Genomic DNA, 22,925 nt, shown 5'->3' with positions numbered 1-22,925 from the left:
CGCCATGAAGAGGTCCATTGGGGTTTTGTTCCAACAAACGTAATTGACTATTAAAGTTGGGTCCCAAACTTCCCTCCCGTTTCCTAGAATGGGCTGACCGGTACGGCTGAATTGCATTAGTACTCGTTTTATTGGGGTGCTATCTAGTCATTCCTTGAGAGGCCCACAGAGCTTGGTCTTTAACTCTGATAGCCCGTCAGAAACTCCTCGATCATTTATTATGAGACCCAGAGATGTAGCAGTCAGGCTGCGTTCAAATCTCCACAGCCCACTGACAACATTGTCATCAGTTAGCTGGTTGTTTCTGAACTACCAGAACTGTTTTTCTCCAGGTTGGCATGTCAGCTCCATGTATAAATAGGGGCACTGCCAGCAGATTGAGGGACGTGATCATTCTCCTCTATGCGGCACTGGTGAGGTCTCATCTGGAGTACTGTGTCCAGTTTTGGGCCTCACACTACAAGAAGGATGTGGACAAATTGGAAAGAGTCCAGCTGAGGACAACAAAAATGATTAGGGGGCTGGAGCACATGACTTATGAGGAGAGGCTGAGGGAACTGGGATTGTTTAGTCTGCACAAGAGAAGCGTGAGGGGGGATTTGATAGCTGCCTTCAACTACCTGAAGGGGGGTTCCAAAGAGGATGGAGCTCAGCTGTTCTCAGTGGTGGTAGATGACAGAACAAGGAGCAATGATCTCAAGTTGCAGTGGGGGAGGTCCAGGTTGGATATTAGGAAACACTATTTCGCTAGGAGGGTGGTGAAGCACTGGAATGGGTTCCCTAGGGAGGTAGTGGAATCTCCTTCCTTAGAGGGTTTTAAGGTCAGGCTTGACAAAGCCCTGGCTGGGATGATTTAGTTGGGGATTGGTCCTGCTTTGAGGCAGGGGGTTGGACTAGATACCTCCTGAGGTCCTTCCAACCCTGATATTCTGTGATACTGTGTCAGCCCCATGTGAGGCCATGTATTCATGTCAGCACCAGGGCGGATCAGGCCCTCTCTGCTGACACCCTCCCTGCTGACACCAACATGCCGTAGCTGGCCACGGCACAGGCCCTCCGGACCCCACATTCCTTGCCAGCCCCACTCACACAACCCTGGCCGCTTGCTAAAAGGCAGATTTAGGGCCATGGTGAGGAAGCGGCATTCCAGTGTCTCTGAGCCACCCAGCAGCCCCAGTCCTAGAGCAGCAGTGTCCTACCTTAAGGACCCTGGGAGCTCACCCTCCTTGGGGCCTAGAGTGACCAGACATCCCGTATTATTGGGACAGTCCCGATTTTACCCCGTTTGTCCCGCGTCCCGACCGACCCGATATTGGGGACGGCCCGCTCACCATCACCACCATCGTCCCGGGGCTGGCATGGCGGCACTTCCTGGGGCAGCTCCCGGCAGCGCACCCGCCCGCCCGCCAGCAGGAGCCTGCGGTGTGGGCGGCCCCGAGGCACAGCGGCGGAGGGGGTCTCCACGTGCTGCACCGGCTCCCTCCTACCCCATCAGAGCTGCGGGGGCGGGGCTTGCAAGTGCCGGCAGTGGGCAGAGCCCTTCACCCCCCCCACACCACCCCACCCGACCCAATCCTACCCTAGGAGCCAGATGGACCTGCCGGATGCTTCCCGGGAGCCGCCCCAGGTAAGCACCGCGGGGACTCCCCACCTCGCCCCCCAGCAGGTCCCTCTGGCTCTTAGGGTCGGGGTGGGGCAGGGGGCTCTCTGCACGCTGCCGGTGGCTGCAAGCCCTGCTCCACGGCTCCGGCAGCTCCCATTGGCACTTTTCCCGGCCAATGGGAGCCACAGAGTTTGCGCTTATGACGGGCACAGCACGTGGCGACCCCTCGGCCGTCCCTGATCCTAGGAGCCAGAGGGACCTGCCAGATCCTTCCCGGAAGCCGCCCCAGGTAGGCACCACCGGGACCCCCACCCCCAGCAGGTCCCTCTGGCTCTTAGGGTTGGGGAGGGGGAGGGGTTAGGGTAACCCTATAATTGAGTTGGGGGGGCCGTGACACTCACTGATGCCAGACCTCTGTGACTTGGTTTGCTTCAGCCCCAGCTTCAGCCACTGACATCTGAAGGCAGGACTGGGGGCCTCCCCTCTGTGACTGCGGCTGGGGCTGGAGCCAGGACTAGAACAGGGACCCTTCGCTCCCCTGCCCTGCAACTGGGTCTGACTTTGCAACCAGGATCCTGCGCCCCTGTCCTGCGGCTTCAGCCGGGGGCTGGAGCTGGGGCCATGAGTCCTTGAGTCCTGGCCCCATGGCTTGTGGTGCGGGCTGCAGCAGGGGCCGTACACCCCTCTTGCAGCTTCCTCGGGCGGTGCGCCCCCTCTCATGGCTCCACTCAGGGCTGTGCACCTGTGGCTCTCCCAGCCCCTCACCCCCGCTCGCGATCTGGTCACGCTATTGGGACCGCAGCCTGGGATGGAAGGTAGGGAGATGAGCCTTGCTCCATCGGTGGTAACTAGAATCACATTCCTCCTGGAGTGTGTAATATGTGAGCCTGGCAGTGCGAGCAATGTGCGTAGCCCAAGCCATGCATCCACAACCCCAACCCCATGCGCTTACCACTCGATGCCCCTGCCTCGCCCTGTACCCTCTGCCTGCAGAGCTCGGGCGCACGTTCCCCTGGAAATCTGGCCCTGGATTTCATCTGGCTCAGTGACAAAAATCAAAGCAGCTTCCTATTTACTATGCTAGTTTTATTAGTCTAGTAAAAACACAACCGCAAAGGACATTACACCTGACGGCGCGTCATTACCATGAGAAGCCAAAAGGAAACATAGTCACGCTGCCCCTTCGCAAGTGAAAGAACAAAAGCCACCTGGGTGCGGAGCACAGATCCAGCCCAGGGGCCCCTGCTGGCAACCCAGACCCGACACACACGCACTTATTGCAACAGCTGTGCTGGCTCGGGGGAAAGGGGAGACGAGTTGATGACTGCACCAAAGACCCCTGCGAAGGCCTTTGTCTGATGAGCATCTACCTATTGCTTGGCTGTAAACTTGGCTGCAGGTGATTTACTGAGGCTCTGATAATGCACAGTGCTAAGTGAGGGATGGACGGGGGTGGGCACTGGGGGGGCTGCGCTGGCCTGTGAACGCTGATGCTCTCAGGGGCAATTGCCTGTAATCAGCAAGATGGTTAGGTGCCGGACGGCAGGGACTGCTTTGCTGGGAATTCCGTTCGTCACCCCTTAGCATCAGTACTGGCTGCTGCCTGAATTGAGTTGGGTTGGAAGATCCTGTCCCTTATTCTCCTAGGTCTCTCGGGACTGCAGTGCCCGTGTGCTCCCCGTGCCCGCCCCGGTAGAAAGCAGCACTGCACCTCTAGCTGACGTGGCTTAAGCTGCCACCGGCCGGGTGGGATGCTCTGATGACAGGCCCATGGTGAACTGCTGGGCTGATCCCTGCCCAACATTTCATGTGTGCCCAGGGAGCCCCCAGCTGCTGAGCGTGCCAGAGACAACGGGATTGCCGGACAGCCAGCTGGTCAGATCGGTTGTGCAGCTGCACAGTGCCGGCCCCTCCAAGTGCAGCTGGATGGTTCAGAGACACAGGGACAACATCACTGTTCAACTGGACGGGCCAGGCCTGGCCAGATACAAAGCACCTGGTAAACGCTCCAGCTGCAGCCTGGCTGCTGGCCGGACCGGGGCAGGGACACGCTCCCCTTTCAAAAGTTCACTCTTTCTATTGAATTGCTGTAACCCTAACACCTGAGCGTGACATCACAGCGGGCTGGCAAGGCGACGAGTGTGATGTCACAGCCCCTGGGGCCTGACCTCAGGTGGGAATACACCGCAGGAGCCCAGCGAGTGCTGATAAAAAGCCAGGCTCAGAGGCTGCAGCAAACCTCACTAGGACCGAGGGCTGCGGGGAAACCCGGACCCCAGCGAGCGTGGAATTGGTTCTAGGCAGTGACACCTCAGCTGTTAAGGAGAATCTGCTATGGGGCTGAGGGTACAACCCTCCGGAGGGGGCAGAAGGGCCGAGACAGGGGAAAAAGGAGCCGTGTGCTCCAAAAAGGTCGCTGACCGCAGCAGCCTAAAGCCGCCCAGCAGCAATGCCCTGGCAGCCAGCAGCTCTGCTCCCAGCAACGCTGGGACTTTTACCCAAAGGGAGGACAAGGGCAGGGGGCACAGGGACCCCAGGGCAGGGGGCACCAGCACCACTAAGGCTCACAGCTATCCCCATGGCAGAAATCCTCATCGCCTTTGTCCGACCGCACAGGCGCTGCAGCTACTCGGTGCAGCTCGCTGGGCGAGAGCAGGCCTGGCCCTCCACATGGACTACAAAGGGGGCACCCTTCTCCTCCCAGCCACCTGGCCAGCTTTCCCCCTCCCTCCTGGACTGTCATTGCCGCGAGGGAGCAGCTAGGAACAGCCAAACCACGCGAGTCTGTCAGCAGGGCAGGGGCTAAGTTCATGGCGTTCGGTGCAGATGGCAGAACTGTAACAAGGAGAGACGGGAGACGCAGGCTGGGCTTGCCCAACTCCCGGCCTGCTCACAGGGCCGGCTCTAGGTTTTTTGCTGCCCTCCACCCCAGCCCTGGGCTCTCAACCCCCCACCACCACCAGTGCCCTCCCCCACCTGCACCCCCTGCCGCCCCAGCCCTGGGCTCTCTCTTCCCCCCCACCCGCACCACCTGCTGCCCCAGCACTGTGCTCTTCCCCCCCCCCCCCGCACCCTCTGCCACTCCAGCCCTGGGCTTCCCCCCGCCACCAGTGCTGACTCCGCCCGCTCCCCCCTCGCAGCAGGGCTCCCGGGCCGCACCTCAGCCCAGGGTCCCTCCAGCCAGGGCTCCCGCCTCCAGGACCGGCCGGGACCCAGGAGGGCAGAGCCGGGAGGACCGCCTGGCAGGGACCTGAGGAGCCGGGGCAGGGCAGCCCCAGAGGGAGCGGAGCCCCGGAGAGTGGGACGCGGGCCCCGCACAGCAGCGCCCTGCCCTCTATGGCCCTACTGCTTCTAGCCACCCTGCCTCAGTCCCTGGGCGGCTCGGGCCGCTTCGCCCAGCCCCGGCTGTGGCGCTGGGGGGCAGCCGCCCTGCGGCACCTGCGGGTGGCTCCGTGCGCCCTGCGGGGTGGCCCCCAGCCCGAGTGTCCCCCGCTCGGAGCCTGCCCGGCCCAGCCACAAGGTGTGGGCACTGCTCCCCCGCAGCACGAACTACAGTGGCTCCAGGGCGCCCCCCACGCACGATGCGCTGCTGCTGCCAGGGCCGGCTCTAGGCTTTTGCCGCCCGAAGCAAAAAAAAAAAAAAAAGAAAAGAAAAGAAAAGAAAAGAAAAGAAAAGAAAAGAAAAGAAAAGATGGCCGGAATGCTGCCCCTGAAAATGTGCTGCCCCAAGCACGTGCTTGGTTCGCTGGTGCCTAGAGCCGCCCTGGCTGCACAGAGCCCGTGGGTGCTTGAGTGCGAGCGCATTGGGCTGGAAGAGACACCCCTGCTGTGGCTGGTAACTGGGTGTGCCTGGCTCCGTGGGCTGAGAGACGGGATGGGATGGACACAGCTGAGCAGGCTGCTCCGTGACACAGGGGCTGCCTCCGGCCCCGAGGAGAGTGGGGTGTGGGAAGGGGCCAGCAGCTCTCCCCAGCTCCAGCATCCCCTTGATTTCAGTGGGAATTAGGCACCTGAATAGCTTTGGGGATCGTGCCCAAACCGTCTGACTCCAGAGCGCTCTCGAGCCAGGCGAAGCCCTGAACAAACCCATCCAGCTCCCTCGTCTATATTTAACGACCGTGAGCTGCCGGCTGGCCGCCCACGCAGGGTTTGTCAGCGCACAGACTCTGGGGCTGTTTAGTGTGGCATTCACACTGGTGACGGCGTCCGGTTCGCTGTGCCGCATGGGCTGGGAAAGCCAGGCCTTACGGCTGGTCCCTGCTAGCGCCTCAGAGGACGCCACCCCAAGGAAACACTCCTCCCAGGTAGATGAGGCTTTGGAGACAGCCTGCTCGCCCAGGGGCGCGTCCTGCCATGGAGGATCGCCTGCCAGTGCCCCCGCCCATCGGGGCAGTTTGCAACCCAGGCAGTGCAATGGGAGGGGCTGGAAGACCCCCATGAACGAGGACTCCTTGGTGCAGCCTCACTAGCCCTTTGGGAGGGGCTCCTCCAGCCACAACAAGGCCAGAGTCCAGCCGGCCCTGAGGCAGAGGGGCCCCGAGCGCGCGAGTCCTTTGGTGAAAGGCCCAGCCTGCCTCCCACACTCCCTCCCGAGCCCCGCTCAGTCTTCTCTTCATTTGGAGTCACTTCCCCTTGAGCGTCCGTTCGGCAGAGCCCCCTCATCAGGGCAGCCACCACCCCGACACACTCACACTCCCTTCTCCCTCGGGGGGCTGCTGTGAGGGAACCGATGCCGGCCGGCCTGGCCGCTCAAACTCCTCGGTCAAGTCCAAGGCAGGACAAGCAGCTTCCTGAACGCAGGCCCGGGGGGCTCTGTGGGGTCTGGCGTTGAAGCTAGGTGGTGGAGAGAGCCCAGGGGACTAGCCATCAATCCTTCCTCCGCACCCTAGCTGTCCCGGGACGTGGAGAGACTCAAGGCTGGAGCAGGTATTTCTCCTCGTTCTTCGTCTCGTCCGTGTCCGGGCTCTTCTTGGGGCAGGACGGGGTCCTGCAGGCCTTGCACAGGATCAGGAAGAGGATAAGGACCAGCAAAGCGATGACGCAGTTAAAGGAAATCGCAACTACTGCTCCGGTGGACAGCCCTGACCCCATCGCCGCTCCCCGGGGAGGCAGTCAAGGGAGAGGCTGCTCACTCCCCTGGGAAAGGCAGGCCTCCCTTCTGCCCATCGACCCCGGGGCCTCTGCCTGATCTGGGAGAGACCCCTGGCCCAACGACGGAGACGGCTGTGCCCACCCCAAATGCATTGGCAGGGGAGGAGGTGAACGGCTGGGTCTAGAAGTGGTCTTGAAACCCCGGCTCCAGGCAAGCCCCGGATGTTTTCTGCCCTAAATCCCAAGTCTCGCTCATTCCAGAGGAGGTTAGCAGGGGGGCGTCGCCTGGAGAGGAGCTTTCCCCTGGTGGGGGGATGAGGAGGGCGTAGCCAATCTCTGTCTCCTCCCAGTGGGGGGCTGCTTTAGAGCCCAACCACCCTCTCCTTCACCATGACGTGTGATACGGCGCTGCCCCCCCGCTTCCCCAGCGATCCGCTCGCACTAGGGCCGCAGGTGGTGGCAACGGCGGGATCTCTGCTACGCTCTTGTGTCGGATGGTGCCGAGTCCCAGAGACCTGGGAGCGGAGAAGAGCGGCCCAGATCAGGAGGCGCGGCAGCCACGGAGCTCTAGCCTCTGCAGCGGGGCAGGACGTCGGCTGCTGTTGCTCCCCAGCCGCTCCCTGAGCTGGAGGACAGTCATGGCCGGTTCTCCCAGGACTTCCACCGTCCCGTCTCCAGCAGCTTCGGTCCCGGCTGTGACGCCGAGGAGGGAGTCGTGTCCCGATGTCTCACCCACGCGCCTGGGACGGTAAAGACAAGGAGAGTGTCATTAACTGGGCAAGTGATGCTTGGCTCACTGGATGACGTGCACTGGCGGAAGTCAGGCTAGCACCCTGCAGAGCCCCACGGCGACAGCACCCACCACCACAGCCGGCCCTGCTGGCTCTTGAATGCACCTGGCTCTGGGGGTGAACAGGTGCCAACCTGGCACCGGGCACCAACATTAATTCTCAAGGGGAGGCAGGCCCTGGAGCCCGCCCCTCCAGCTCGCCCTCATTCCCCCCAGGGGAGCGGTGGTAATACCCCAGTGGCTCATAGCCCTGGCCTCACCACAGCAGTGTCCCCCGTCAATCAGGCGCATCGGCACCCTGAAGACAGCCAGGTCGCTGGAGCTCCTCCCAGGTCTCACCTCTCCGACTGATCCCCGCACGCTGGGGGCACACGTGCCTCATCCTGCCGCGCGCCCTGGTGGGGCGAGCAGAGGTCGCGCTCTCTCTGGGGAGCTGAGCCAGCCCACGCAGCCGGCACTGCCATAGCCAGTGGCTGCAGCAGGAGGCTAACGCAATTTTCATTACTTCCAAGGCAGGTCAGTGAGCAGGGGGTATTTGGAGGGGCAGGGAAGGAGGACAGAGTGAGATGTTGCCAAACAGGATAACGCAGGGGTGGGCAAACTACGGCCCGCGGGCAGGGCACACGAGCTGCACCATGCGGCTCGGTCCTGCTCTGGCACTCTGGCCGGGGCACTGGGTCAGGGGCTGCACCATGTGGCTCCCGGAAGCCGCAGCATGGCCCTGCTCCGGCTCCTATATGGTCCAATGGGAGCTGCAGGGGCGGTGCCTACAGATGGGGCAGCACACAGAGCCGCCTGGCCACGCCTCCACATAGGAGCTGGAGAAGGGACATGCCACTGCTTGCTGGAGCCGCTTGAGGTAAGCGCTGCTCGGAGCCTGCACCCCCTGAGCCTCTCCCCATGCCCCAACCCCCTTCCCCAGCCCTGATCCCCCTCCCACTCTCCAAACCCCTCGATCCCAGCCCGAAGCACCCTCCTGCACTCCAAACCTCTCATCTCCAGCCCCACCCCAGAGCCTGCACCCCCAGCCGGAACTTGCACCCCTTCCCGCATCCCCTGTCCCAGCCCTGATCCCCCTCCACCCTCCGAACCCCTTGGTCTCAGCTCAGAACACCCTCCTACACCCCAAACTCCCCAGCCCCAGCCCCACCCCAGAGCCCACACCCCCAACCAGATCCTTCACCCCTTCCCGCACCCCAACTCCAATTCTGTGAGCATTCATGGCCCACCATACAATTTCTATTCTCCAATGTGGCCCTCAGGCCAAAACATTTGCCCGCCCTGGGATAAAGTCATCTCCCCAAACGCGGCCAGCCAAAGACATGGGCTAAACCACAGGGACGGTTACATACACCCAGCAGAATGGGGAGAAAGGCATATTCCAGGGGCCTCCGCCCTGCTCTGCAGAGACCCTATACTGAACATGTCTCCACTGAAACGCTTCCCATCTGCTCCTCACGCTCTGCCCTCCCCTGGCTTGGCTGCATGGGATTGACCATGGGGCTGGAAATGGGGCATAGGGCCATCCTGGTCACAGGGACCCAGAAGCAGTTACAGAAGCTGTTCGGTAGCCCTCGTTTAAACTGATTTGGGTGGGTATCCTCTGAGTTCACACGGACACGTCCCTAACAAAACCTGCCGCCATAGCTGGCCCTAACCAGCCCCCGTGTCGATGCAGGAAGGAGGCCAAGGACTGCACGGAGGAAAGAGACTGAACTGAAGTGGGAAAATTTGTAGTTCAGGGGTGAAGCACACTGGTGGGAAAGCACATGAAAGGGGGACTCGTGCTGCCACTCCCTGAGCGATCCCTGTTGACACCAAACATTTTGGAAGGGAGATTAAACCTCGCACTTCAGGAAGCTGGCCGATGTCGAACGATGAAAGACCAAGCTGAGACCTGTAAGGGGGCAGATGATCTCACATCTGTTGGGCCCTACCAAATTCACAGCCGTGAAAAACGCATCACAGGCGGACCATGACATCTGAGCTCCCCGTGAAATGTGGCTATTGTAGGGGAGGGTCAGGGCTGGGGGTGCCCCAGCCAGGGCTCCTACTGTGCACCCGGCTCCAGCGGCTAGTCCTAGCGCGGGCTGGGGAGGGTCAGGACTCCCTCTTCCCCTGCAGGGGCCACTCCTGGAGCTGGGTCAGACCCACCTCCGGGAACCTCACCCAGTTACAGGAAGCTCCGCGGCTGCTGGCTGGGAGCCCAGCTCTGGAGGCAGCACCGAAGCGATGGTGGCTGTCAGCCCCTGACCCGGGCACAGAGGCCGCGGCCCCAGCTGTCAGCCCCTGACCTGGGCAGGAGGGTGCTGGGAAAACCGGGACAGATGGTAACTCACCCTCCCATCCCTGTGACCCTCACTTCTGCACTGCTGCTGGCGGTGGTGCTGATTTTAGAGCTGGGCGCCCGGCCAGCAACCGCTGATCTCCGGCTGCCCAGCTCTGAAGACAGTGCCCCTGCCAGCAGCAGCGCAGAAATAAGGGTGATGATCCCACAACCCTCCCCCACACACACCCTCCCCACACACACACCCCACAACCCCCTTTTGGCTCGTGATCCCCACAGTTGCAACACCATGAAATTTCAGATGTAAACCTCTGAAACTGTGAAACTATTTTTAAAATCCTACAACCGTGAAATTGACCAGAATGGGTGGTGAATTTGGTAGGGCCCTACACGTCTGCTACCGTGGGGTACCTACACCTTCCTCTGAAGCACCTGCTGCTGGCCACGGCCAGAGACAGGACACAAGGCTAGATGGACCAGGGGTCTGAGCCAGTCTGGCAGTTCCTGTGCTCTGTCTCCAATCCAACAGCCTTTGCCCAGCACTAAGTCCACGTGAAACAGACGGTCTGTTGTTTAAATCCATCCCCGTGAGCTGGGACAGGCAGAAGTGACTTATGCCGGATTCATTAGCTCAGCTGCTGAAAGCCTCAGCCGGAGGTTCTGCCCAGAGCGACAGGGGGAATATTTGAGAGTTCACTGCAATCGCCCAGGAAACCTCGGGGCACTGCGGTCATTCATCAGAGGAGCCTTTTCATGTTACCATGGGAGTCCTGCGCGGTGCCACACAATCCAGTCTCTGTTCCTCTCGCAGCGGCACAGGCCTAATCCTACAGGGTGCCGAGTGCCTCCTGGGAAGTGCTGAGTGTCCTTGGAGCCTTGCAGAGCTGGACGGGACAGCTCCCCACGTAGGTGCATGCTAGACTCAAACAGCCCTTCGAGGTCTGGAGAGAGGAGCTCTGCCAGAACCAGAGAGATGCCTCCCCCTGGCTAGACCGAGGGGAATCCCGAGGGGCTGCTCTCAGCTGGGAACCATCCCTACACACAGATACCGTGGGGGCAGGAGAACTGGAATCCCTGCAACACATCAGTCAAAGCCTGTGTGGCCGAGCTCAGGCTGCCCACTGTGCTCCCTGCCCCACCACAGAGAGGAGGCAACTGTCCAGAACTTGGAGTATTGGGGGGGAAACTGAGCCCCGGCCGGGACGTTTCAGGTGACACTCTGGAAACGTTCCCCCAGCGGGGAGATCTGGGAGGGCGTGGAGCTGTCCTGTCCAGGGCAGTAAGAGGGCACAGGACAGGGGTGTCTGCACAGACACTACATCCCAGGCCAGCACCGATGGGAAAGGGAGGGAGAGCAGGACCGAACTCCGCTCCGGTGTTGCATGCACAATGAGGAAGCATCTTGGAACTGCCTCCTTTCCCACCACAGCTACTCGACCTGCAGTAACCCACTGCCAGCCTCCTTACGTAAGCAAACCCCCGTTCCCAGGCTGCAGAGCAGAGCTCCCTCACCCGCGGCTGGCTTGGAATAGCCCCGGCTCCCTCCCACCCCCACCCAGCTCCCTCTGCCCCGGCAAGGCCATCGCGCCACCTCCCGCCCCACAGAAACGTCAAGCTCATTCCGCTCTGAAATGATCCCTGGGCTCCGTCCGGGGCCAGCAACACAAACTCCGGAGTCAAAGGGTCAAGCTGCCCGCTGCAGTACTTCGGCCTCGCAGGGCGCCCGCAGCGGGGAGGGGAGGGGGCAGCCCAACGCTCCTCTCCCTCATCCGAAGCCAAGGAACAATTTCTCCACTCACGTGGAACACAGCGTGGTGTGTGAAATCTTAAAGGGCCGCCGGCCAAGTGCGGCGTGTGCATTCTTCAAGGGCCAGGGCCAGCATCCAGCGTCTCTGACTACACATCAAAGCACACATTTCCTTCCTTCTTGTTGCTAACACAGCTCCGGGTGATTAAAAATGGGACGTTTAAGCAAATCGAACCCCCTCTCTGCTTTTTATGCTGTTGTATTTTCTGCCTCTCGTAGTTTGGATAACAGACCTAGCCCCACCAGGTCCTCTGAAGAGTCAGTTTGACCAGGTAACAATTTCACCTTCAGTTTGCTCATGCCCCAGCACCAGCCTGGGGTGCAAATGCCCCAGCACCACGGACGAGTTTGTTCTGGTTTTTTTAAGACGTTATCACTGGAACTAAGAGTAGAAACAAGTTTTTTGCTCTTAAAAAAAATTCCTAAATTTGGGGCTAAGGACCAGAGAATTGGAGGTGGTTGGGAAATATCCACGTTTAGAAATTCCACAACGTTTCCTTTCTCCGTCTGAAATGGCCTTTCGGGTTAGGGTTAGTTTATACTTTTAAAAAGTTTTTCAAAATAAGAAAGTCCACCTCAAAACACAATGTTTCAATTGACCTGATCTGAAAAAAAATGTTTGGCTTATCGGCTCGTGAAAATTTCTGAGATTTCGACTTCTCGTCAGTTTGGCATTGGATTTTTTTTTTTTTTAAATCATGGAAATTTCATCGGACGGGACAGCATTTAGTGCCCAGCCCTACCGAGAAGGGCAGGGACCCCCCGCCCTGTACATATAAAACTTTCTGCATGGGCATTTGCTCTGAGAGTGACCAACATGATCTGGAATTAATTCCTAGTGCCTGGCAGGACGCTTATAATGGGAGGAATCTATGGCACTTATTCTTTGCCACTGTAATCATGGAGTGGGGTACGTGAGCCCTTAGCCACCTTCTGCCTTTTCCCACCATATCCCAGCCTCCTACTGCAACAACGGGAAGATAAGCGATTCCCCCAGGGTTTCAGAGGATGCAGCAGGACCCAAAGCAGATCATTCACAATCTCAACCTCATATAACCCGAGCAGGCCAAATCATCCCTGGTGAGGTGCCAGCAGGGCGTTACAGCAGGGATGAATTTGGCTCTGTGTGTTTGATGAGATGCGCCCACCTCCCGTCACGCTTTAAGGGCTTCCTGCTGCCCCTCCCAGCCCAAACCAGAGAGTAGCAAGCTGCCCCTGAAAACTCCTTGTGGGGAAGGAAGGAGGTGGGGAAGGGGATGGGTGGGGGTCATTCCCCCACACTCCCCAAACAAAGATGCCACGGGGGGGGCGGAAACCTGAGCAGTCACTTTCCAGCGTCCCATAACCAGGGGCTCTGCACCGGCAGCACATTTAACACACAGGAAAGGGGGACGCTCCCTTGCCAGGGGTGTTCATGCTGCAAGAGTCTCCGAGGCCGGCACTCTGGGGCTGGCACTCAATAACACCGGAGTTACCCAAAGAGGTAAACTGAGCGACAGGGCTCAGCCCGACCTTCTGTTCCCACCCAGCGCCGCTCACGCCCATACCCAGCTAAGGGCACCGTCAGGGGTGGGAGAGTCGCCTTCCTCTGAACCGTCACAGCCTGGGCATTAGACAGACTAGACAGCCTGCTCAACGCAGCACGTCCCACGCCCTTAGCGGTGGGTGCACAGAACTTGCCGACAATACAGCAAGTCCCCGGGGCAGAGCGTGGGAGGTGCCGAGTGCCCCCAACGGAGAACCCCAATGGGAGCGGCTTCCAGGACAAGGCCCCGGGAAAGCTGGGGGCGGGAACGCCCCTTGGGTTCTCCATCTGCAGCCTGTTTGGGGCCCTCTGACGCTCCAACATCTGACTCTGCTGAGGTCTCTTCCACCTCCCCTTTGCCCCTGAACGCTGCAGTTGGACAGGCTCTGTAGTGAAGATGGCAGCAGCGCCTGGCCTGTTAGAGCGTCCTGACAACCCAGCGACAGCGCCCACCCCGACACCCCTCCCCGTCGGGCCGATGCCGCCCCAGAGGCCTTTGGGGTCAGCCAGCTGCACCTCTGAACAGAGAAGAGCAACCGGGCACCTGTGGCGCAGGCTCAGCGAATCCCAGCAGGACACTGCAGCCTATTGCAAAGGCGCAGACAACCAGATCTGGAAACACTTCTGGAAAAGGAGGAGAGCAAAACAACCACATCAGCTCCGCTGCCAGGGTGGAGGGAGCCAGGAGCGGCAGGGAAACCCCATCCACCCGCTCCCCAGGGTCCCTTACGCAACTTTCCAATAATAATACAACTTGGAGAGGTCCCATCTTGCAGCCCCCAAACTAACTGCTGGGTCAAAACAGCACCAAACGCTCGTCTCAAACCGGTTTCAAAATCGAAGCCCGTGTGTCAGTGCCGGCGAAGAGGGGGAGCGTCTGTGGGTCTGCGGGCGTCCCAAGAGCGTGGGTGCATGCAAACGGGGGGTGCGTGGGCAAAGGAAGGGGGTGTCGGTGTGCATCCCGAATGGGGGTGTCTGTGTGTGCATCCAAAGGGGGTGCGTGTGCAAAGGACAGGGGTGCTCGTGTGTGTCGGCGTGCATCCAAAGGGGGTGCGTGTGCCTCCGTGCATGCAAAGAAGGGGGAGGCCAGAGCACAGCGGCTGGCCGGCTCCAGCCCAGGGAGCGGGTGCATTACCTGGCTCTGCGCGGAAGGTGCTCCGGGATTGGTCACCCCAGCCCTGCCGGGAGACAGCGGCGGCTCAGGCCCCAGGGGAGACCCCCGCAGGCTCCGCGGAGAGGAGCCCTCGGGGAGGAGGCGGCTCCGGAGGGAAGAGGCTGGGAATCGCAGCAGAGACTTCGGAGCAGCAGCAGCGGGGGAGGGAGCCAGAGAGGCGGCGATCTAGCCGCTGCCTCCATGGCCAGGGCACCCCCCCCCGGAGGAGGAGCCCGCTCCCCCCTCCTCCTCCTCAGCCAGCCAGGCGCTGCCCCATCAGAGCCGGGGCTCCCACGCGTGTCCCCGGCCAGCAGCCCCGCCTCGGGGGGCAGCCGAGCCGAGGGACCCCCTGGCTGGACCCCCCCCCCCACTCCCGCTGCAGAACTTCCAGGCAGTTTTGCTCGGCTCCTGGATTCCACGCGAGTTTTCACGTCCACCACTTTCCACTCGCCCCCGGCGCGGGCTGCCCCGCTTTGCTGCGGCACAGCAAGGGGGGGGGTTCCTGGGTCCCTCGCCGTGGGGGGGCGGTCAGCGTTCACCTCCTTTCCACGGCGAGCGGGGGCGCCCCCCCCCCCGCTACAGGTCTGGTCTGCAGGCGGGTCCCACGCGTGTCACGGCCACGCGCGTGCAGCGGGGCTCGGATGCCGCTTCCTCGGGAGAGCGCGGGGCTGCGGGGGCCTCTGCAGCCGGCGCCTCCCACGATCCCCCCCCCCCAGCGCGCGTGGGGCCCCTTCCCGCCCGCGGCCTCCCGCGCAGATGCCGCAGAAGGGCGGGGGTGCGAGGGGGGAGACTCCGCGGAGCGAGGCGGGCGCTGCGCCGCGAGCTCCAAAAACAATTCATCCCACTCCCGCCCCCCGCCCCAATTCCAGCTGTCTGCGCCGGGGCGGGGCTGCCCGCGCCACGCCTCTGCCTCCTCCCCTCCCATTGGCGGCCTGGCCCCCGCCGGGCTCCTCATTGGCCAGGCACTGGGCGGGCCCCGCCCCCGGGGGGGGTCTCCCCCATCAGCTGGCTGGCCCTGCTGTGCTGGGCGCAGTGTGGGGGGATGGCCTCTGAGAAGGGTGGGTCGCTCTGGGGCCCCACTTCTTCCCAGCTGCAGCAGCATCTGGAGGGCCACCGCTCTGCTGCGGTCAGCAGGACGGCGTGATCGTTGTATTGTTGCCATAACAAAGGCTTTCGGGGGCCCTGCTTCCAGCTGCCCAGCGGCGCCTACAACAGAGTCAAGAGCAGAAGAATTTCCCCCCCAGCCCCCTCTCCCCTTCAGGGGTTGCCTGGTCTGTTACACGGGCATCTGAAGACGTGGGTTTTTTTTTTACCCACGAAAGCTTATGCCCAAATAAATCTGCTAGTCTTTAAGGTGCCACCGGACTCCTTGTTGTTTTTACTGGCCACACAGAGTCTTTCTTTCCTGAATTTCCCCTGGATGAATTTTGGGAGCCCCCCCAACCCTCCGCCACATGCACACAAAAACCCCTTTTGAGCCTGTTTGAGACGTACACTTCAGAGGTCTTCGACTGAGGCCCGGGTGCCTAGCCGGCCGTTTTGTAGCAGGACGTTGTGTTTAAATTCTGCGTGAATTTAGCGCTGACAAAAGGTGTCAGGTTGCAAGTTTGTAAAAATGAAGCCCCCCCCCCCTCTCTACCCAGGAGCAGTGCAGGCAGCAGGCAGGCAAGTGTCACACACACACACACACACACACACACACACAGTGTGACACTGGCAAGCCAGGTGCTAGCCCATGCCAAAGTCCCCATGTCTCCACTGAACCCTGACAAACACCAAGCTGGGACCAGTCTGGCTCACCTGGGTGTTCGTATTGTTAAAATAGGTATTAGACGTATAAAAATGTGTTTAGACTTTGCTGAATGCTTGTGAGTTGCTGCCTGCATTCATCTCCCTGATAACTTCCGTATTGTAAGGTGATATTTGAACCATTTGCATTGTAAGCCTCTACAGCCACCAGACAGGAGAGAAGCATTCATTAATGTGAAATACTAGTCTCCAACAGGTGTAAGAAGGCCCACTGACAGCTGTATGGATTGCTTCTCTACCCCCCTCCTTCCCCCATGAAGAGTAGACGTGCAAGTGAATTCCTCCCATTGGCTGAGTTTGCAACTCAAAGCAGAAGGAGGGAAGGAATAAAAAGCACTAACCAGAAGGAACTGTTTCTTGATGCTGCTTGGACTGTGAGGGGCAAGGGTTACTAAGCATAAGTAAAAGATCCCCAGTGCTTAGCCTGGGTTAGCCATAAAGGACATATAGACCTCGCTTATCACAGAAGCTTCTATTCCTTTTTGAAACGTAAGATTGGAACTCATTTGTGTTTATATGTTTACCTGCTTTAACCTTGTAAATAACTTTCTGATTTCCTTTTCCTAGTTAACAAAGCTTTAGATAGTTTATGATAGGATTGGCGACAAGCGTTGTCTTTGGTGTGAGATCTGAGGTGCAATTGACCTGGGATAAGTGACGGGCCCTTTGGGACTGGGAGTAACCTGAATATTGCTGTGATACTTGATGTAAGGGACCAAGTATCTTGCCTGGGTGGCAAGACAGATCAGAGCACCCAAAGGGACTGTCTGTGACTCCATGGCTCGGCTGTTTGGGTGCCTGAGGCGTTTACACTTAGTAAATGGTTGGTGAAAACTAAGTATAGAATGCCCAGCCAATGTGGGGGTTTGTTCCCTGTTTCCTATCAGTCTGCCCGGAGGTTGGAACCCGTGCTCTGGAGCCATTGCAGGACACATCTCTAGGAGCTCGATTTTCACTCAAGACTTAGGTCATGGTAAGAACATGACCTCAAGGACACATGCTAACTAACACGACTCTGCAGTCAGTGTAGACTGGGGCCAAGTCATGTTTAACAGCCTGTCAGCTGGTCATGGTTAGCCTAGGGTTCCAGTAGGATTTACCTATGTCCAGCAGGTGAGACTGTCTCTGTTACATTGGCTGCTAAGTCCTGGATAACCGTGTGTTAAGTAACACAACCTAATCTTCTTGTGAAGACAAGCCTCTAGGAGTGAGAGAGGCGTTCAGTCTCTGAGGCCCATTCAGCCCTTAGCCTCGGCTGCGTTTTCCAGCAAAGTCAGTGTGGACTGTGGGGAATTGTTTGGGAACCGGATAAGACCATCTATTGAAGGCTATTTGTCTCTTATGAAATGGCTTGCAGAAGGAAAGAGATGGAGTACCAATGAGCTGGGAAAAGCTACCTAAGACCACCTCCCCCGCCCTGGCCACCAGCTCTGAGTCTGGCTAGAATGGAGCAGGTGTCTGTCCTGGGTGCCTAGCTCCTGGGAACCAGAGGAAGGGTGACCTTTGCTTCTGAAATTCATTCGTCTTGGTTAGTAAGAATCCCCCAAACCAGGGGCGGTTTCTGTGGCTTCTGCTTTTGCGGCAAACATTTCCCATATCTTTAATAATGTTATGCTGAAGGATGGGAATTCATTCATAGATTCATAGAGCTGTTCCCCAGGAGGGACCATTAGATCATCTACTGTGACTTCCTGTGTATCACAGGCCATTAAATTTCACCAAAATACCCCTGTACTGAGAGTCCAATAACTCATAAATAGCTGCCATCAGGTGAGTCTTGGATCCAAAGATAATCACAGACCTCATTAAAACTAGTGGGTGACAACTAGTTTCAGGCTCAATGGAAGGAGCAATCACCCCCCATCATGTAGTAAAAATAACTGCATGTAATTGTGGTGACCACCCCAAGCAATAGGCTGTCTGGCAGGTCAGAGTTAGCCAAGGAAAAATAACAAGGGGTTCCCTGGTCACATGTGGGGACCCAGGGTACTGATCACAGGCTGTGTGTGCTGGAGGCAAAAAGCCAAGGAGGAGGAGTTGAAAGCGTGACCCTGAGAGGACGCAGGGAGAGAGGACTTCTTGGGCACAGAGCTCACTGGAGTGGCAGATATGGAGATTTCTGAGCTAAGATAGCTTCCTGGTGTTGCTTGCTTCTCCTGAGTCCAGGGAAACGGGACTTTTGTACGATTCTCTACATAAGATTAAACCAAGAACTGACCTGACTTGTATCACTGATTTCTCCTCCTAATGGCAACAACCCTGCCAGGCCCTGAATCCTGGCAAACTGCTCAGGGCAAAGGGGCAGCCGTCACATCCAGCAAGTTCAATTCCTGAGGAGGAGGAGGCATATGGCAGAAATATACAGCATTAAGGGGAAAGTGCAGGGACTTTTGGTACAGCCTTAGCCCCGGTCTTGCAACTGGTTCCCTTGCATTGGTTCTCTCTCTTCTTTTTTTTTTTGGAGATATCCTATCTCCTAGAACTGGAAGGGACCTTGAAAGGTCATCAAGTCCAGCCCCCTGCCTTCACTAGCAGGACCAAGTACTGATTTTGCCCCAGATCCCTAAGTGGCCCCCTCAAGGATTGAGCTCACAACCCTGGGTTTAGCAGGCCAATGCTCAAACCACTGAGCTATCCCTCCCCCATTGCAGGATCAGGGCTTTAAAGGACTAGAGGTCAAAACCCCTCTGACTCACACTGTACAAGTTCAACAAGAAAATTCCAAAGCACCATTACATATATATATATATATTCCTGAATGTCTCAAAAATCTCCAGTGGTATGTACCGGGCAGCTGGTAATTCCAATAGGAAAAACTCTCTTGGATTGAGATCAGAGATGCAGGTGGATTGGAGCTGATACAGAGAATAGCGAGGAATTTCCACAACTCGTTAGGCAGATCCATAGACGATTTATCTAAAGAGAGCTGTGGCCATCTGTGCCTGTTCCCCATGTCTTTGGCTGCAGCCCTGAGCTTCCTGTCATGACACGGCTCATTGGGTTGCCAACATAGTTGCTTCCTGTGGAGTTCTGCAGAGAAGAAGGATGGGCCTGGGGTTAAGGACCCGGTGATGGTTCTGTTCTTGGTCTGTCACCGGCTTCCCAGGTGACCTGGTTTGCGTCATTTCTCTTCTCTGTGACCTCCTTCCCGATCTGTCAGATGAGGGTAATAATCCTGCCTGTCTCCCATCTGTTTAGACTGGGAGCTCAGTGGGGAAGGGGCTGTCTCTTGCTGCGTGTTTGTACAGTGCAGCCCCCCGCCCAGTGGGGCCTGGACCTCGGTTCGGTTCTCTAAGGACTTGCTGTAATGCAGATAATCATTCTAGCCAGAGCATTTTAAAGAACTGGGGCCCGATTCTGCTCTCCTGTCTCCTAGCGACTGGTACCTTACACCGCCTGCTTTCAATACAGCTACACAAAGAGTGAGGTACTATTTAATACAATACAGGGGCGGCCGAATCGGGCCCGTAACACCGCGGGATTTAGTCCTGTGTTTCACACCGCCCTTTGGCTTTCAATGATACCACTTACGTGGGGAGTAACTCTATCACAGGGCTGCTCCCTGCAGCCCCCGAGCGGCACAGAGCTCTGGTTTTCCGGTAGAAAGGCCTCTGCAAGGTGGCAGCCAAATCTGAGCTGGGCCTGACAGGAAGGATGGTGCAATGGTTAGGGCGCTGGCCTGGGACTCCATTCCCTGCTCTGCTAAACACTGTCCGAGGTGCTGAAACGCCCCACCCCATCAAAGCCAATTTCTGCAGGATGCACAACTACAGCCCCCGGAGATTGGAGGCAGCAGCGTGTTAGATTTCTGGGAGCACTTGATCTTTCGTGGAAGGATTTTGATAACCAACAGGGAGCTTAATAGCATGAAATACTAATGCTCTGTGCTGTCAGCTTTCAAAGCACTTTAGAAAGGGGTGCGAGCCCGCGTTAGCCCCGGGGAGGAAACTAAACCAAAGCAAGGTCAAGTGACGTGGGCAAGGTCACCCAGCCAATCAGTGGCACAGCTGGGAGTAGAACCCAGGAGTCCTAGTCCAATGCCCGGCTCACAGGATCACGGTCCCGTCCCCAGGATGAGTACATCGTATATTTATGGAGCAGCAGCCACGCTGAAGGATCCCAATGAAATGTGCACGCAAGGATCATTTACCCGCCTCTTACGCGGAACATGAGGAGAGGAAGTAGAGAATAAACGTCTTCAGCTAAAATGGCCAGTCAGAATGCACCCACCCCCGCTGGAACTGGGCTGGGGTACCAGGCATAACACCCCAAATCTTGCAAGAAGGCCTGCGGGGTCTTTAAACCCTGTGACCAGTCAAGGCCGGTGAAGGTGGGGAGAGGGGAAGCGTGTGTTTTTTAGTGCTGTACTCTGAGAAATAGCAAGCAGATTTCCAAACCACAGGGGGTTTGGGCCCCGCACAGAGTCGTGTTAATGACCTTGCTGAGGAAGGGCATCAGAGATCTGGTCAGGGATGATGGGGGGGATGCAGGGGGCAGGTGGCAGGAGAGACATTCGTCAGGAAGCATCAGGCCTCACTATCCTGCAGGCGGAGTTTGCAGATTCCGGTGGTGGGTAATAAGAAATGCAAAGCGCCCCGAGGCCGAGCATCCTGCACGGACCTGGCTGGACCGAGTGCCGAGGCTCCTGCAGTGTCACTTCAGGAATAGAATAAACTCCACAATCATCCGTGAGCCCTGGCCTGAGCTGAGCTTGGCGAAGGGCGAGGAGCGGAGACACTCCCTACAGCAGAGCCAGTGGAAAAGCACTACGCCTCTGTCCTGCTGCCTGGGCTGGGACTGACTGCTGGGGGCTTTGGGCTCCAGCCCTCGCATCGTTCAGCATGCAAACCCAGAGCAGATGGAAGGGAGGGCAGGATCCAAACTGCACTGCCCCGTGCTGGGATCCTGCCCAGGTTCAAGGCTCGGTCAGGGATTTGATAGGAGACCGCCAAGGTGCTCTCCTTCAGAGGAGACATGAAGCCAAAGTCCAGACTAGTTGTGGTCACAAAGGGTGTGTCTACACTGCACACTAAGCCCAGCATCTGACTTCGGTATGAACCCACGCCCCCTTCCATCCACACACAAATAGGTCTGACCCAGGTGCCAAGGCTGATTCCCCACTCTGGCACTTCGAGTGCAGAAGGTGGGGGCCCGCAAGGACTTTAAAAATTAATACTGGTCACTCCAGGCTTGTATTAAACTCCCAAGGTTACAGCTTCTCTCTGACCTTGGCTGGGTAGATGCTGCCACCACCCAAATGCAAAACCCCCTTGGAACTCAGGAAGGCGCACTTGGGAATTCTTTCCTCAAGCCCTTTCACCCCCCTCCAGGGAAGAGCTGAGAAAGGAAAACAAAGAAATAAGCTGTTGCCACCAGCTAATTAAAAAACATGTGCACAAACCTCTTAGGGACACAAAAATCCAACCGTGTTCTTAAAAAAGGTAAATTTTATTAAACCCAAAAAGAAAGGCAATACATTTGGAACTTAGGCTTTTTGCTAGATCTTAAAAGAATCAATTACAAAAATTAAGCATCAAGATAGCTCTCTTGAGGTTCAGCTTAAAGGTTACAAGCAAAACAAAAGCATCTGGGGTTAGCACAGAGGAGTCCACAAGCCAATAAGAAATAAAAGAAATAACCGTAATCGCGTCTTTCTAGACATTCCCTGATTTACTTACATATCTGGGTTGTTAAAAGTAGTTCTAGATATGATCTGATGATTTTCATATTTGGCTTAAAGCTTCTCACAGCATAACTGCTCCCTGTTCCTCTCTTTCCCGGAGAACCACACAGAGACAAAGGAGAAGTATTTTCCCCATTTTAAAAAGTTCTAGCCTTCCCATTGGCTCTTTTGGTCAGGTGCTCACTCCCTTTCCTTTATCTGGGGGACTTTTTAACCCTTTACAGGTAAAGCAAGCAGAGAACAGCCACCGAGAGGGACTTTATAACTAACTGGCTGGGTGTCCATAAAAGGGAGCTACCACCTGCCCCTTCATTTATCACACCAGGTCAGCAAGCACTCAGGACCCAGGTCCTAGGGCCTTCATAGAGAGGTGGGTCAGAGCCCAAACCCTGGTGTGACTCAAGTCTAAGCCCTGTCATTTTGCAGTGTGGACGCAGCTTAAGCTGCAGACCCAAGTCAGAAGGGCTGCGTAGTGCAGTGTGGAGACTCGTTTCCGGTGACTGTGAACCCACGTTTACAATGCAGTGTGGACGCTCAAGTGCAGGCTTGGAAACACCGACTCCACGCGCTCAGCTCCCATGGACCTGGGTTTCCAGTGCAGTGTAGACGCACCCTATGGGCTTTGTGTCACTTTACACAAGAGCAGGGCAGTTAACCCCTAGCCAAAGCCCTAGGTGCACCCCTCTGCCGTTTCAGTAACGCACAGAATTCTGCTTCACTTCCTGTCCTAAACTGGCACGTAGGCTTGCTGGGCACTGTCAGACAGCTGCTGCCTTCCGCTGGGTGACATGATTCCTATACCCAGGCTAGGTAAGCCTGGCTGGCTAACGGGGAAGGAAAGCATTTCAAGGGAGCTGCTTCCTCCCCTCTACTGGGGACCTGCCGGCCGGCAACACTGCCTCAAAAGGAGCTGGGGGATGTGTTGATTTTGTGCCACCTGTCAATGGGGCTTCAGCTCTGGCACAACATATCCGGGGAGGGTGGTGGTAGAAACACAGGGGATGGAGCCCTGCCCCGGCGAACAGCCAGTCTGACTCCACCTTCTGGATTCTAGGGTCTCCTAGGGGCTTAGACAGCAGAAACAAATGTCTCCATAGCCGTTATATACCCCAGAGTCCCGGCACCTCTGACACCTACCTCCAGCCTTCCACAGAGTTACAGGGGCGCACATACCCGC

The 22,925-nt window shown here is 57.8% G+C and overlaps 1 long non-coding RNA gene across 1 annotated transcript; it reads right to left on the bottom strand.

Annotated features, from left to right (window-relative positions):
* Window positions 1–2,668: 2,668 nt before the first annotated feature.
* On the bottom strand, window positions 2,669–15,425 carry LOC135984186 (uncharacterized). The gene is made up of 2 exons (XR_010602079.1): window positions 14,239–15,425; window positions 2,669–7,434 (listed from the first exon to the last, which is right to left on the bottom strand). It is a non-coding gene; the product is annotated as an uncharacterized LOC135984186 (long non-coding RNA).
* Window positions 15,426–22,925: the final 7,500 nt, after the last annotated feature.

The sequence above is a fragment of the Chrysemys picta genome, chromosome 6 (genome assembly GCF_011386835.1).
Source record: "Chrysemys picta bellii isolate R12L10 chromosome 6, ASM1138683v2, whole genome shotgun sequence".
NCBI classification, from domain to species: Eukaryota; Metazoa; Chordata; order Testudines; family Emydidae; genus Chrysemys; species Chrysemys picta.
Note: the sequence above shows the minus strand (reverse complement) of the source record. Positions and strands in the feature narration are given on the sequence as shown.